Below are 17,178 nucleotides of genomic sequence, written 5' to 3'. Positions count from 1 at the left end.
CTCTCACAATCTCATTTAACCTTAATTATCTCGTAAGGGCCCTATCTCCAAGTACAGTCATACCAGAGGTTAGGGCTTAGGTGGATGGAAGGAGATAAAATTCAGTCTGTAATAAAATACAAGAGCAGATCTTATTGGAACCCATTCCTAGAATGCAAAACATCATTTCTGTATAGGCAACTATTGTTGATGTAATAGTCCTCAGTATAAAAATCATTTCTACATTAGGATAGACAACTAAAAAAAAAAATAATAATAATAATAGCCCTTCATTTGAGACTAAAATAAATTATTCTGGGATTTTTAAAAATTGTTTAAGGCTCAAGAAATTACCCTTAATTCTGGTTCTTGCTATATTCTCATATGAGAATCAATTTACATTTTATATGACAAATACTGCTTTCAGGCAATTTTTGCACATTATTCTATGTATTACTTAAGAATAAGAATCCTACGGCCACCTGGGTGGCTCAGTGGGTTAAAGCCTCTGCCTTCAGCTCGGGTCATGATCCCAGGGTCCTGGGATCGAGCCCCACATTGGGCTCTCTGCTTGGTGGGGAGCCTGCTTCCCCCTCCCCTGACTGCCTCTCTGCCTACTTGTGATCTCTGTCAAATAAATAAATAAAATCTTAAAAAAAAAAATAAGAATCCTATTTACCTTTGATTCCTTAGCACCTCACAAAGTGCCTGCCATGTAGTGGCTGCTTAGTAAGCATGGGGGGAGGGGGAATTGAAAGAAAAGAAGGAAGAAGTAAGTTAATTTAGATACAGCGCTCTTAACTCTCCCCAGTTTCTTCTAGTAGGTACTCTGTAGATTACCGGAACAAAGTACTTAACATTCAAAAAAGGTATAAAGAAACACCTAGCAAATTTAAGGTCTAACAGACTCGCTTCGTGTCACAAATCATAAAAGTAGAAAGCAAGAAAATCTCATGAACAAAATGTCAGCTCCCCCTGAATAAGCATTTAAATACTACTTGAAAGCAGAAAACAGACACAGTTTAAAAGACTTTTCAAAGCTTAGAGGGTCTGTTTAAAAGTCTACTAGTTCAAAAGCTGGTTTTTGAAGGCTGCTGATTCTACTGTTTCAACAAGAAACTTCTACAAAATTTTATTGGCTTTGTCCCCCAAAAAGCCTTCATAAAACACAGCATTTACTTACAATGCCTACTCTAAACCCTAGATATTCAGAAACCATCCATGCAAGAAGTCATCAGCTCATTCAAGGTTTATCATCTGTATGGCTCTACTGCACATGGGAGAAAGTGGAAGCATACAGTAGGCTAAAGATAGGTGAAAAGAAACATTCTGAAGGTGGTTACCTGCTATTTTTCAACTGTCAAAGAGTATCAGAATGTATGTACAAACCAAAAATAAAGCAGTATCTAAATATTCAGTTGGGGGCATTTGGGTGGCTTAGTTGGTTGAGCATCCAACTCTTGGTTTAGGCTCAGGTCATGATCTCATGGGTGGTAAAATGAGCCCTGCATCAGGCTCTGCACTCAGAGGGGAGTCTGCTTAAAGATTCTCTCCCCCTGACCCCCACCACTGGTGCACTTGTACTTGAGCATGTGCACATATGTGCTCTCTCTCAAATAAATATATAAATTTTTAAATGTTTGGTTGGGATCTTAACCATAACAGATACATGAACAAAGGTGGACCATTTTTAGATTATTTGTGTCCATGCTTCTCCATAAATTTAGACTATTAAGTATGAAAGCAAACAGTAATAACACTACTTTGACTTGACACATCTGAATCAATGAACATTAACACACAATAGTTATTTAGAAAGGAAAACATCCTTCAGTACAAATGTGCTTATTACAAGGTTTCTTGTCTTTGTAATTGAAATTTAAGATTTGTTTAAATTGCCAAAATCCCATATCATTGAGTTTTAGTTTATTTTAAAAGGATCCAAAAAAGTTCTTGGTCTCATTTCAGAAGAGCTGAATAAGACTTTTATAATGAGAGAGAAAACAAAACGCCTACAGAAAATGATAAGTTCATTTTGTCTTAAATCTGAGATTTACTGAAACATGTTCTTGTGTAGCATACTCTTCAAAGCCTTTCAAAGAATGATAATAATATGCTTTTCCTATTACATAGTTCAGATCAAATTATATGCCTAACAGTTACAAACATTAAGTACTCATTTACATACCTTTTTTCAGTGTTCAGAATGCATTTCCTATTGACCAAATTGCTTATGTGAAAGATTTAAATAAGACATTAGGTAACAAAAGTCCATTTCTCCTTATTTGTTTTCCCATTCCTTTTAGTAAATACTTTCTGAGCCATATCCTTAAATATTGATATCCAACTATATCCAAAATGTATTTTATATATATATACATATATCTGCAACTATATCCAAAATATATTATTCCAACTATAGCATTGCTTTATATAATCTGGAGCCCCATGGAGCCAGCTCAATGTTAATCCGGTTTTAGCAATTCAAACAGCTCCTTTCAGTAGTAAGCCCAGTATCTCAATCAGGAACATGATAGCTGCAGTCAGGTTCTACTACCATGTACCTACCCTTAAACCCACGTCTCTACTTTTTTATATAACCACATTTAGTGTTGTTCAAATGAAATTATGCTTATTAAAATACCTTATAAAATGTTACTTGTTACACAATCTAATGGATACACCATTCCTTCAAATATTTACATGCAAGGCACTATGTTAGCAAATGGGGACTGAGAAAACAGAAAGAATCCCTCTCCTCATGGAACTCAGGTTCTAGCTGTGGAAATAATTAATATACTTAATCTCAGTTTCCTTCCACTAAAGACGACAATGAAGAAATGTAAAAAAGACATTAGTACATTATGACAAAAAAAAAAAAATGAGGCAGCAGAAGGAGAGATGACGGCTAAGTCTTGGACTACAAAAAGCAGATGGACAACTGCTGATTTAGCAAAGCAGATAAAGCTGAAATCTACACATCAATCAAAAAAGAAAAAGTATATCAAGGAATTGAAGAAAAGGCTTAGGAACTAGAAGTATTGGAAGTCCCCTAAAGACAAGGAGGGAGGTTGGGCAAAAAAGGGAGGAACAGTAAAATCTCTATGTCAAAGGAAATTAGGACAACCTGCTCCTACCCTCCTCTAGTCAACTATTTTCTCCCCACAGACAAGGTTTAACTCTTTACAAATACTGAACCAAAGAGGTGCCTGACTCTGAGACTTCAGTAACAGCGACATCACTAACAGTTAAGGGTAGAAGTGAGGAATGAATCACCCTGAAACAAGGAGTGAACATATGTACATATAAAATAGTGTCATTTTTTAAAAACAGTGCCATTTCTTTTTTTTAAAGTGTCCTTTTCAGGGGCGACTGGGTGGCTCAGTGGGTTAAAGCCTCTGCCTTCAGCTCAGGTCATGAATTCAGGGTCCTGGGATCCCCATCAGGCTCTCTGCTCAGCAGGGAGCCTGCTCCCCCCCCACCTCTCTCTGCCTGCCTCTCTGTCTACTTGTGATCTCTGTCAAATAAATAAATAAAAACTTAAAAAAAAAAAAGTATTTAAAAAAAAAGTGTCCTTTTCAGTCTTCTTCCATGACAAGGATATTAAAACATCCAATGAAAAAACTGCACCAAGTATTCTCCATAATTTCAGACTTATCCATTAAGTCACATATTAAATGCAATAAGTATTTATAATATTTCATCAAAAAGCTATATTTCCCTATTAAAATAATTTATTTATTATGTTCAGAGAAAAAGGACAAAAGGAATTATTTTTGGAGGTTAGATGATCATCCTATCAGGGATTGCTTTAGGCAATGAGTAAAAAGGTAATCAACACAATTTTAAATAGCATACAAATGGTTATTAGTTATTTTAACATACATTAGAAAAAATACTGCTAGCATACTGAATCTGTAATTTCACAGATATTATTGCTTAGCCAAGGCTAAATTTAAAAAAATATTACTCTAAATACTAGCAAAGCACTTTGCAGAAGCAACAGCAGTATGTAAACATCTGAACTTCTAAGCACACTACTGCAGAGACAATGACTTAGTTGGCTAATAACATTAAGACCAGATAAAATTCCTTCAAACTCCAAGGATTACTTCAAATCTGATTCTAAAAACACTTTCAATAGGGGTGTCTGGCTGGCTTAGGCCATAGAATATGAGATTCTTTGAGCTACAGTAATTTAAAATTTGAAAACAGAATAATAAATTAATAAAGAAATAAGGAAACACTTGGAAAAAAAGGAGAATTAGAAGTTATATTAATAGAAACTACCACTTAGGAGCGCCTGGGTGGCTCAGTGGGTTAAGCCTCTGCCTTCGGCTCAGGTCATGGTCTCAGGGTCCTGGGACCAAGCCCCACATCAGGATCTCTGCTCAGCGGGGATCCTGCTTCCCTTCCTCTCTCTCTGTCTGCCTCTCTGCCTATTTGTGATCTCTGTCTGTCAAATAAATAAATAAAATCTTTAAAAAAAAAAAAAAAAGAAACTACCATTTACTGAAGTTCTACTCTGTACTGAGTCAGACAATAGAAATAGGCAGTCTTCATAAAACTGTCGTTTATAGATTAAAAATCTAAGACTCAGAGATTAAGTAATGTAGCAGTGGTCCCAACCAGGGGAAAGAAGGGTGGAAAAATTGAGACATAAGGGAAAAATTATCTGAATATCAACTAAGTATCACAATCAAATTCTTCATATAGTTTTCTAACATTCCTAACATCTAAAAATCCTTATAAAAATCCATAAAGTAAATGACTAAAGATTATGAGGCAAACAAAATAAATTAGGCAAACAATAAATTAGATTTACTACAATTAACATTCCCAGGAGTTATTATCCCCAGAAAAACCTTCAATTTGATAGAATAGATTCATCATGTTCATCTTATTCTAGCTGAGAATTTAATTATATTGCTGGTTCAGCCAATGAAGAGTCACAGCAAAACAAATGCCCAAAACTTAAATGGTCACATACCACTTTTCAATTACACAAAGTCATTGAGCTGATAACACAGTTACTGAGCAGCCCAACGAAACAACAACAACAAAACCTGGCCACATGCTTTGTATTTCTCTGACCTGTGTCCTTAAAATGTCAAAGGACCGCATTAGCAGTTAAACGTAAATTCTCTAAGTTTTCAGAAATCCTCCCATATTTGTATTATCATAAAAAGTAGTATTTTGTGAAACTGAAGGGAGACTCTGCTATTCATGCTTTTAAAATGTGCTTTTAATTTTTCTGACTACTAAAGGCTATAATAATGTCACTTGGGAAACAGAAGGCTGAGTGAGCATCTGAGGGTAAAAAGGAATGTTTTCACAGGCGCAGTTGGTAAATACCACTGGCTGTAGATGGACATTCTTCCCTAGCTGGAAGACAAACACAATTCAACTTGAAAAATCTCCTTGTTACACGGAGCAATGGGAGATCGTATTATCTCAATTATCCCTTCACTTAAACACAAGGGTTCAACTAATACTTTAAACATTATCAACATCCATTCCTTTTTACTGTTTCTAACTAAATCCATAACCAGAGTTAAGATTTAGCTAAACCAGTCAACAGGCCTACATGTCAGTTCTCTAGTTTGGGTACAACAAAAAGCTGATTTTTATACTCCATACTTTGCAAACATTCCATTTACAAGTTATAATACAAGTGCTCTAAGGGAAGAACTTGAGACCCCCAGTTCAAAATTTTAATGTCATAGCAATCATTCCTTGTATTATATGCAGCAGTATTCAGCACAGCTGAGTAAGGACAATATTATGGGAAGATGTAATTCTATACAATTTCTAGAATTAATAAATCTGCAATCAGTAAATCTATTTGGATACTAGAGTACATGATCTTGAACAGAAAGAACTAGATGTCCAGGAGATACATGAAGTATAATCATATGAAGTAAAGATTTTTAAGTTAAGCAAAATGTTACATTTCTGAAAGTTATTTTTCTCTCCTCCGACATAAATTTTTACTCAATGTGCCTGAATAGAGAATACATCATAAACATGAACAGGCAACTCAGAAAATACCAACACCCAGTTAAGTAAGTGTAAACATTTACTATCTCAAAGAAAAGCAAATTACAATTAAAAAAAGAGAGAACTGATTAAAGACATTATGGCACACAATTCGAATTTGAAGCTTTCCCTCATAAGCCTGAATCCTCAATCCCAGATCATAGTCCTCCATATCTTGACTCAATCTCTCAATATAGATGCCCCATGTGATATCTCAGCTTCCATCTGGCCAGAGGAGCAGGTTATGCTCACCTCTAGGCTGGACTAGCAAAACCAACACTCAAGTAACAATAAGAAAATTGAGGAGGAAAGGAAGAGTACCCTTGGTCCCTTCTACAGTGGATTTCTGAAACACTGTTCATAATTGTAAAACACTAGGAAGGACTGATATGATCTGTATTTAAAATTTATGCTATAAAAGGAAAGAAAAGGAAGCAACCCATGTCACTCAGCTGATGAATGGATGAACAGACAGAAACAAAAGTGGTATATATGTGTGTGTGTGTACACACACATACACAGCCTTAATAGGGAAATTCTGATACACACGACAACATGGATGAGACATAAGCTAAATGAAATAAGTTAGTAACAGAAGGACAAATAACAGCATGATTCCACTTTTATGAGGTACCTAAAGCAGTCAAATTCATAGACAAAAAGTAGAATGATGGTTACTGGGGGTGGGGTGGGAAGGAAGGGGAACTAGGGATTTACCGTCCAATGGAGTTTCAGTTTTGGAAAATGATTAAATGGCTGCACAACAATGTGAATGTATTTAATTTAATGTATACTTTAAGACAGAATGGTAAATTTTATGTTATGTATATTCTACCACAATAAAAAAGGAAAAGAAAAGATAAAAACAATTAAGCTCACAAGTACAAAGATCCTTTAAGACTCTCAAAAGCACTAGTAGAATTTAAATATTTAATTGACTAATACAAGGATATTCTTTGGCTAAACATACCTTGTAAAACAGACTACAACCTGATGAATGTGAGGATTTGAGCTGAGAAAGGAAAGGCTTTCAATACAAGTCCATTTAAATCTTTCATATGGAAAAATTCTCCGATTTGTGATTCAATGGAGAATGTCATTTCAAAAGCTCTTTGGAAAGAGTTCAATGATAAAATAAGATAAAAATATGGACCTTGATGCACTTACTTCATTTTCCAAACTCTATATTAACCTCTTCCTGAAAGGAATGCATATTCTGCAGCAAATCTTTTCATCAATCACCATGTGAAAACCTTTGGCAGGGACACTGTGCATTCCTGGGAGGATTTAAATGCGTTTGTGAGAGACTAAAACCTGGCTTAAAAGCAAAGAATTGGATTCAGAATTTGACAAAGAGTTTCTTTTCTGAAGAACTTAAAATGTTCTATCATGAGTTTCATATTTATTTTCTCCATCATTACCAAAGAAGCAAAATAAAATTATCATTTGGTAGTTTTCTACACATTACTGCCCTAGCTCTATCTGTCTACACTATAGTCCTATATTTGAAATCATATTCCTATTTTTAGCAAAAAAGGAATAAATTAAAAATTCCAATTACAGAAAATCCTATTTCAAATCCATCATTTAAAAACTCTTAACTCATCTACTTTTGAACTCATTCTCTACTAGAAAACAGGATAATTTTTTTAAATGATGAAATTTCAATCTCTGTAAACATTTCACATGAATTGATACCAGTGCTTATTAAAAATAAATCCACCCTTTATTTCAAATTCTTGGGGTTTTTCTTAATGTTCATTTGTCGTGACAAATTATTTTAATTATAAAAAACAGACACTCATTTAATTCTGCAACATGTCGTTTACACCTAAAAACTGAAATTGCTCTAAAGAATCCTTATTTGTAGGGGTGCCTGGTGGCTCAGTGGGTTAAGCCTCTGCCTTTAGCTCAGGTCATGATCTTAGGGTCCTGGGATAGAGCCCCCGCATTGCATCGGGCTCTCTGCTCCGCGGGGAGCCTGCTTCCCTCTCTCTCTGCCTGCCTCTCTGCCTACTTGTGATCTCTCTCTCTTTCTCTGTCAAATAAATAAATAAAATCTTTTTTAAAAAATCCTTATGTGTAGTGGAACAAATTACAGAATATAAAGTACTCATACAGGTGCTATCTGAATGACACAAAATCTTCCCAGAAGAGCCAAATTGTCAGATCAGCTTAATTTAAGTACTCAAACATGTTAAAACAGCTGCTGTAAGCCCAGGAGAACAAGATAAAAAAAATTAAGAAAAACAAATTGACAGTCCTTGAAGAATAGAAGGGGGAAAACCAAAAGGTCCTTGTGAAGAATATTCCAGTCCTATGACTCACAGAAATAGCATCCTACTGGCACAACAACAATGGTAAGAAAAACAGAGAAAAGTCTACCCATAATGGCATCACCCACCATTTCCATAGGTAATATTTGCTTAAATACAACTGCATTTAAAATTTACCATAATTACAAATAATATTCTATTAATTAAAGCAACAAAGTGTGGGGGGGGGTGAGGAAGAAGACATGAACTAGTCAATCCACTGGTTATAATATGACCAAATATAATAATAATAAGGCAGTCTCTGTGATCGATTTATTAAAAAGAGGGAATACACTCCCATGTAACAGACAAAGCTTTGCATCAATTATAAGACAATGATTCAAATGACAGCTCTCTTATCCCTCTGTACAAAAGCATGTGTTTCTCCTTCCCATAAATCAACTGACCAAGAAAGGCTCTGGAGGAGTTTGCTTTCCTTCTTAATATAGAAAACTGCTCAAAAAAGTCTAATTTTAATGGCGTTTTAAGACCCCATGCAAGGGGCAATTATCACTTGGGTACTGGGGACTGCAGGCACTTCAATGCCCTTTCTTCTTTTCAGTAACAATCAAGGAATACTTTCATCTTGTGAAGTATTGCTACTGTACTATGAGGAAAAAGCTAAGGTAGTAGAAGAAAGTTCATTTATTTTTATTAAAGCCACTTAACATCTCTATTACTTCTCTAATGCATTTCAGTGTGCTAAAAATGCAGAATCTCAGGCCTCTCACCAGATTCTTTCAACAAAATATGCATTTTACAAAAGCCTCAGGTAATCTGCAGGCACATTAAAGTCTGAGGTGTATTGGCCTAAAATGGCCACACCTGCCAACCTCTGAATCAGCCCAGACCTAATTACATATCAGCAGTCTCCAAACATTTTTAAGCTTTAAAGTGGAAGTGTGAAAGGAGCTCAAAATCTGAATATGAACTAACATTTCCTCCAGTATCAGACTAAAATGAGAGAGGACTTCAATGAAAGTGTAGGATCCCCTTGGGAGTGTTAAGAAAATATGCATGTCCAGGACGCACACCAGAGGATTAAATACCAAGCATCAGTCCTCCAGATGACTTTAACATACAGCTAAAAGAGATAACCAATAAACTAGAGCCTGGCTTCTCACTTTAGTGCACCTATCACCTGTGGATTTGTAAAAGTGCAGATTCTAATTCATTCTCTGAATTGAGGCCTGAAATACAACAATTCCAAAAAGATTCTCAAAAGCAACAGCCTCTGTCCATGTGGTCTTAACAACTCAGGAACAGGTTGTCAAAAATAGAGATTTTGAGTTATTGTGCACCTTATTTTCAATAGTCAAGTCTGAGTATGGATGATCTCCAAATTCAGAATATTCATATTATGTGTCAGACACTGTTTTAGACAAACCACTACAAAAATTAACGAGATACATAAAATTCCTACCCTCATGGGGTGGATCATCTAATACATGAAAGAGACAAGCAATTAAAATAGTGCTGAGGGGCACCTGGGTGGCTCAGTGGGTTAAAGCCTCTGCCTTCGGCTCAGGTCATGATCCCAGGGTCCTGGGATCGAGCCCCACATTGGGCTCTCTGCTTGGTGGGGAGCCTGCTTCCCCCTCCCCCGACTGCCTCTCTGCCTACTTGTGATCTCTGTCAAATAAATAAATAAAATCTTTAATAAATAAATAAATAAATAAATAAATAAATAAATAATGCTGATGGGGGCGCCTGGGTGGCTCAGTGGGTTAAAGCCTCTGCCTTCAGCTCCGGCCATGATCTCGGGGTCCTGGGATCGAGCCCCACATCGGGCTCTCTGCTCGGCAGGGAACCTGCTTCCTCCTCTCTCTCTGCCTGCCTCTCTGCCTACTTGTGATCTCTGTCAAGTAAATAAATAAAAATCTTAAAAATAAAATAAAATAAAATAAAATAGAGCTGATGGAGATACCTAATGTAGACCTGGAATGGAGAGAGATTTTGTAAGTACCATATGACAGAGATGAGCACATTTGGGACAGAACTCCATCAGGGGCAGAGGACAGTGCATGTGAAGGTATCAAGGTGAGGAAGACATCACATTGAAGAATCCAGTATTCACTATGTCTAAAGTTCAGAACATGAAGGAGAGAATCTGGGAGATGAGACCGAAGGGCAGACTGAGCAAAGGCCAAAACATGAAGAGTCTGGTAAACTAAGAGTCTAGACATTTCCTAACTCCTTTTTGAATAGGAGAATTATATGACCAGATTTGTGTTTTGAAATCTAGCTCTCACTATAGGACAGAGAATAGACTGGAGGCAGATAAATTAATTCAAAGCTACCACAGCAATCCAAATTAAGTGATACTGGTGGCTTGAACTACTGCAGTAATAATGAGGATGGGAAAAAAGTAGATGAATCCGAGTGATATTCAGGAACTAAAGTTGACAAGATGTAGTGAATGAATGGATGTGATATGGAAGTGGAGCAAGAAAATATGGAACATAATCATGTTAATTCAGAGCATTCATAACAATAACTTAGAGAAACTAGATGGTCATACTACTCACAAGTTAAGGAACACAAGAACAATAAAGTTCAGCAGGAATAGGTTATAAATTTTTAGGGAAAAAAGCAGAAATATTTAGTAGGCAGACTGCACACAAGTCTCAAGCTCAAGAGGAAAAAAGACACTGGAAATACAGTCATAAATTAACAGTGATGACATCAATTTCTGGCCAAGTTGGAGTAACAGGGACCAGACTTACCTTCCTGTCTGGGGTGGAAAAACAAACAAAAAAACAGCTGAAATATATGAAATAATGATTTAAGACAATGAACATAAGGCAGCATACAATAATGACCCCTGAGAAAGAAAACTAAGAAGTAAACTCCAAAGTTACTGCTTAGTTTCCAGACTGCAACACAGTGAAGAAGAACCTGGGCAGAGCCCAGCAATCTCTAGGAATTGAAGAAATAGATGTGGGAGTCTTGGAGTGGCTAGAATTTGCAGGGCAGAATTCTGAAGAGGACAGAGGCACAGAAATCTCCAGAGATGGAACCGCCTCAAAATTTTAGCTAAGTATTGATCAATGCATGCACATGAGAAAGTACCCCAAAGCTGGGGAGAAAACCATCCATGAGGATTAGTGGGAAGAAATCTAAACAAAGCTAAATAGGCAACACCACTATGCTGAAAGAAGCCAAATTTAAGAGTATATACTGTATGATTACAGGTATATAAAATTCTAGAAAATGCCAAGTAATCTACTGTGACAGAAAACAGATCACTGGTTGCCTTGGATGGGGGAAAAATTACAAAGGGGTAATGGGTAAACTACTGAGAGCAATGGATGTGTTCAGTATCTTAATTCTAGTGGTAGTTTCATGGGTGTATACAAAAGTCAAAACTTGTATACTGTACACTTCAAATATGCATGGTTTACACAGTGTTTATTATCTCTCAATAAAATTTTTTTAAAAACCATCAGCATATACATACAAACAGGCTATGGGGTAGCTGAGATTACTGAGCAATCACATATAGATTCAGAAGATGATCTAGGTAGGACCATAAGAATACCAATATTTAAAGAAGTAATAAAGCAAAGAGATTGTGAAGGAGTGTCCAAAGAATTAAAGGAGAAATCTGGAGAGTATGGCATCACTGAAGCAAAAAAGTAAGTTTTCTCTCAGGAAGTCTGTTAAGGAAAGAGCAGTCTATGATGTCAAATATAAGGCCCACGGAAAGTTCAATAAGAGATGAAGACTATGAGGCAGGCAACACGGCTTAGTAGAAAGAGCACCAAGACAAACATTCTTTATTCCATAATTTGTCAAATTTAACAAGACAGACTAAGAAATACGGTGACATTTTTATTTTAGGTTTGACAGCTAAGAAAAACCATGAATCCGGGACGCCTGGGTGGCTCAGTTGGTTAAGCAGCTGCCTTCGGCTCGGGTCATGATCCCGGGGTCCTGGGATCGAGTCCCACATCGGGCTCCTTGCTCAGCGGGGAGCCTGCTTCTCCCTCTGTCTCTGCCTGCCTCTCCGCCTGTGCTCACTCTCTCTGACAAATAAATAAATAAAATCTTTAAAATAAAAAAAAAAAAAAGAAAAACCATGAATCCTAGATGCCGACAGATTGTTACATCTGGCACTAGCACCCTCCTGATATACTATATACAACATAAACAACAGTAATTAATTATCCTTAATTGAGTCCTTAAAAGAAATTAAATCAGAATCATATTCTCATTAAGTATGAAAAAAAATCCAACTTGGAGGTCTATCTTCCCATCCAAATTTAATAGGAAACTAAATACTTGAAATTCTTCCAGTTTTTCTTTTTTAATGAGTAATAGGGTTATTTATGTTCTTCCTATCAACCAACCATAGCAGAACAAGATTTTTTTTTGCCTCATGCTAAAATAAAAACTTATGTTTACATACAGATGCGCACTATCAGAACACATTAGAATTTAATTGAGTAAATTAAAGTTAGTGAAAAATCTTTAAAACAAATGCAGATTTATCTATGTTATATATCACTAAAATTCCAAGAGAATAAATTAGTCATCCTTCAAAGTAAATACCAGAAAGTAGTTGTTTTATTGCTCCTTTTAATGTTTATACAGATTCAACTAAATATCTCAAAATGAAAGTTATAGATTCTACCTATATGTTAGTCTCTTGATTCTCTCTATATATTTTAATCCAAATTCAAGCCACAAACATTGATAATATTTTGTAGCAGGAGCACTTTATTTTTTACTCTTTTCAGTGTTCCCAGATTCACTGTTTATGCAACACACCCAGTGTTCCATGCAATACATGCCCTCCTTAATACCCACCACCAGGCTCACCCAAACCCCAAACCCCCCTCCCCTCCAAAACCCTCAGTTTGTTTCTCAGAGTTCAATCTCTCAATGCTTCGTCTCTCCCTCTGATTTCCCCCAATTCACTTTTCCTTTTCTTCCCCTAATGCCCTCCATGTTATTCCTTATGCTCCACAAATAAGTGAAACCATATGATAATTGACTCTGTCTGCCTGAGTTATTTCACTCAGCATAATCTCCTCCAGTCCCATCCATGTTGATACAAAAGTTGGGTATTCATCCTTTCTGATGGAGGCGTAATATTCCATTGTATATATGGACCATATCTTCTTTATCCATTCATCTGTTGAAGGGCATCTTGGCTCTTTCCACAGTTTGGCGATTGTGTCCATTGCTGCTATGAACATTGGTGTACATATGGCACTTCTTTACATTACACCTGTATCTTTGGGATAAATACCCAGTAATGCAATTGCAGGGTCATAGGGAAGCTCTATTTTTCATTTCTTAAGGAATCTCCACACTGTTTTCCAAAGTGGCTGCACCAACTTGCATTCCCACCAACAGTGTAAGAGGGCTTTCCTTTCTCCACATCCTCTCCAACACTTGTTGTCTACTATCTTGTTAATTTTGGCCATTCTAACTGTTGTAAGGTGGTATCTCAATGTGGTTTTGATTTGAATCTCCCTGATGGCTAATGATGATGAACATTATTTCACGTGTCTGTTAGCCATTTGTATGTCTTCTTTGGAGAAGTGTCTGTTCATGTCTTTCGACCATTTTTTGACATGATTATATGTTCTGTGTGTGCTGAGTCTGAGGAGTTCTTTATAGATCTTGGATTTCAGCCCATTGTACTGTCATTTACAAGTATCTTCTCCCATTCCGTGGGTTACCTCTTTGTTTTCTTGACTGTTTCCTTTGCTGTGCAGAAGCTTTTGATCGTGAAGAAGTCCCAAAAGTTCATTTTCGCTTGTCTTTCCTTTGCCTTTGGAGACGTGTCTTGAAAGAAGTTGCTGTGGCCCATGTGAAAGAGGTTACTGCCTATGTTCTCCTTGAGAATTCTGATAGACTCCTGCCTCACATTGAGGTCTTTTATCCATTTCGAGTTTATCTTTGTGTATGGTGTAAGAGGCTGGTCGAGTTTCATTCTTCTATACATAGCTGTCCAATTTTCCCAGCACCATTTATTGAAGAGACCGTCTTTTTTCCACTGGATATTTTTCCCTAGTTTGTCGAAGATTATTTGGCCATAGAGTTGCAGATCCATATCTGGGCTCTCTACTCTGTTCCATTGGTCTATGTGTCTGTGACAGTACCATGCTATCTTGGTGATCACAGCTTTGTAGTAAAGCTTGAAATCAGGAAACATGATGTCCCCAGTTTTGTTTTTCTTTTTCAACATTTCCTTAGCAATTTGGGGTCTTTTCTGGTTCCATACAAATTTTAGGGTTGTTTGTTCTAGCACTTTGAAAAGTGCAGGAGCATTTTAGATACTGGATAAAATAAGCCAATAGAGAAGGCCAAATACAGCCACAGGAATTCACAAGCATAGACAGGCTTTATTTGATCTTGTCATGAAAAACACTGCCCCACATTCTACCTCATTTTACTAGCATCATCTCCACCTGTACACTAGTAATACATGACTAGAGAAAACCCACTAGTTCTCATATAGTCCATACCAACTGATCCCTAAATAAGATTAAAGTGTTAAATTTTTTTTTCACAGTAAATTCCATTTTATAACAATGCATATTTCTATCTGTGGTCACTCAGAATATTTACTGCATTCTCATGTAACTGTAAGAGAAAAATAAGCTATAGCAGCTTAAGACTACACATTAATTATCATTTATCAATGATAAAGAAGATTTAAGGTTTTTAAAAATAATTTACCATGATATTTAAAAAGGATTTTGTCTCTGGTCTATCCGGTTTCCCTTTTTTTCTTTTATGATATTTAACAGAAGAAAATATTTGGGTTTAAAAGAGTACATACTCCCCAAACACAGTGATACAAACTGTTCAAAAGTAGAAAGGATAAAGAGAGGTGGGGGAGAGAGACATGGAATGAAAAGAGTAACTCTTACTAACCAACAATTTTATTAGACGAGGCTGCAAGAAATAACAGTAAAAAGAAAACGCTGAAAACAATATATTCCTCGTGTTCAGTGTACGGCCCATGTTAAAAGTCTGGGAGACATAACTAGCCTTTAAAAGGCATTAAAATTACCACAGACATATGAATTATAAATACAAGTATTTGGGAGCTCTACAATCACCTACAGTGAGCAGCCCAAAGTCTCTGATGAATATACCCTGGTAAGGAGTAGCAAGGGAAATGAAGCAAGGGAAACAGGAAACAGCATGGATAAAATGGTTTTTCCTAGGGTAAACTTCAAAGTGCCACTGACAGGAATCTGGTCCTTTCCTGATCAACTGAACATGTTAAGAGGCGGAGAATGAAAGTACATAGTTATTAGGTACCACAATACAATTCAAGACGACAGAAAGAAACATGCAGCAGAAGTGCAAAGAGAAGGAACAGGGAAAAGAGAGGAGAATGAAGGGAAAGCAAAGATTAAAAAACACCTTCCAGGAATAATCTTCTTAAACACACACTATAACCACCACTATCACCTCATAAGACAAGGATACTTTCCTGTCATATAGACTTTCATATGAGCCTATACCAATAGTTTTTTTTTTTTTTTTTTTAAGATTTTACTTATTTATTTGACAGAGATCACAAGTAGGCAGAGCAGCAGGCAGAGAGAGAGAGGAGGAAGCAGGCTCGCCGCTGAGCAGGGAGCCCGACGCCGGGCTTGATCCCAGGACCCTGGGATCATGACCTGAGCCGAAGGCAGAGGCTTTAACCCACTGAGCCATCCAGGCGCCCCTATACCAAAAGTTCTTAAGCTCTAGCATCCATCAGTAAAATACTCACGGAGCTTGCTAAAACACTAGGTCCGGAGTGAAGTACAAGAATTTGAATTTCTAACAAGGCTGTTAGAAACGCTAATATTTGATGAGGCTGCCAGACCCAGAACCACACTTTAAGAAGCACTGCTCTATATTTATCTTTTTATAACACTTATCCTACTCATGACCACTTATTTAATATCTGTCATCTGGGAGGTGAGAGACTCTGTTAAATCCATCACTATATGCCTATCTCCCAGCACAATAGGTAATACATCATAGTCTCCAAATATTATACAATGAATAAAGACCACCATGAAAAACCTGGAATGCACATAGAACAGAAGTAAATGGGGGGTGGGATGCACTAAAAAGAGAAATAAAAGTTCAAAGCTGTGGGGCGCCTGGGTGGCTCAGTGGTTTAGGCCTCTGCCTTCGGCTCAGGTCATGATCTCAGGGTCCTGGGATCGAGCCCCGCATCGGGCTCTCTGCTCAGCAGGAGCCTGCTTCCCCCTCTCTCTGTCTGCCTCTCTGCCTAGCTCTGATTTCTCTCTGTCAAATAAATAAAAAAAAAAAAAAATTAAAAAAAAAAAAAAGTTCAAAGCTGTAGGAAACAAAGGCACAATATAAATTTACAAGCATTTACCAACAATAACTGCCCAAGTGTTTTCTTTTTTTTTTTTTAAGATTTTATTTATTTATTTGACGGAGAGAGAGAGATCACAAGTAGGCAGAGAGGCAGGCAGAGAGGGGGGGAAGCAGGCTCCCCACTGAGCAGAGAGCCCGATGCGGGGCTCGATCCCAGGACCCTGAGATCATGACCTGAGCTAAAAACAGAGGCTCAACCCACTGAGCCACCCAGGTGCCCCAAGAACTGCCCAAGTCTTAATGAGAACGGCACCAACTGTACACAGATCTAATTTCACACAGAGGTAGTAAACAGAGAAATGTGTATGACAATGAGCCAGAAAAAGCAAAAAAGTTAGAAGTAAAGGAAGAAAAGTCAAAGAGTATTTGATATCATTAAAAAGATGGTATTTTAGATAGAAAGAGCGGTAAATTACATTCAAGTGGAGAAAATTTGTTATGGACATACTGCTGTTAGAAAGCTATGATCCTAATC

The 17,178-nt window shown here is 36.9% G+C and overlaps 1 protein-coding gene across 1 annotated transcript in view; it reads right to left on the bottom strand.

Annotated features, from left to right (window-relative positions):
• Positions 1-17,178, bottom strand: part of PAWR (pro-apoptotic WT1 regulator) — a 119,179-nt gene that overhangs the window by 70,102 nt on the left and 31,899 nt on the right. The gene's annotated exons all lie outside the window — the stretch shown is intronic.

This window comes from Martes martes (assembly GCF_963455335.1).
Source record: "Martes martes genome assembly, chromosome: 8".
In the NCBI taxonomy this organism is placed as follows: domain Eukaryota; kingdom Metazoa; phylum Chordata; class Mammalia; order Carnivora; family Mustelidae; genus Martes; species Martes martes.
Note: the sequence above shows the minus strand (reverse complement) of the source record. Positions and strands in the feature narration are given on the sequence as shown.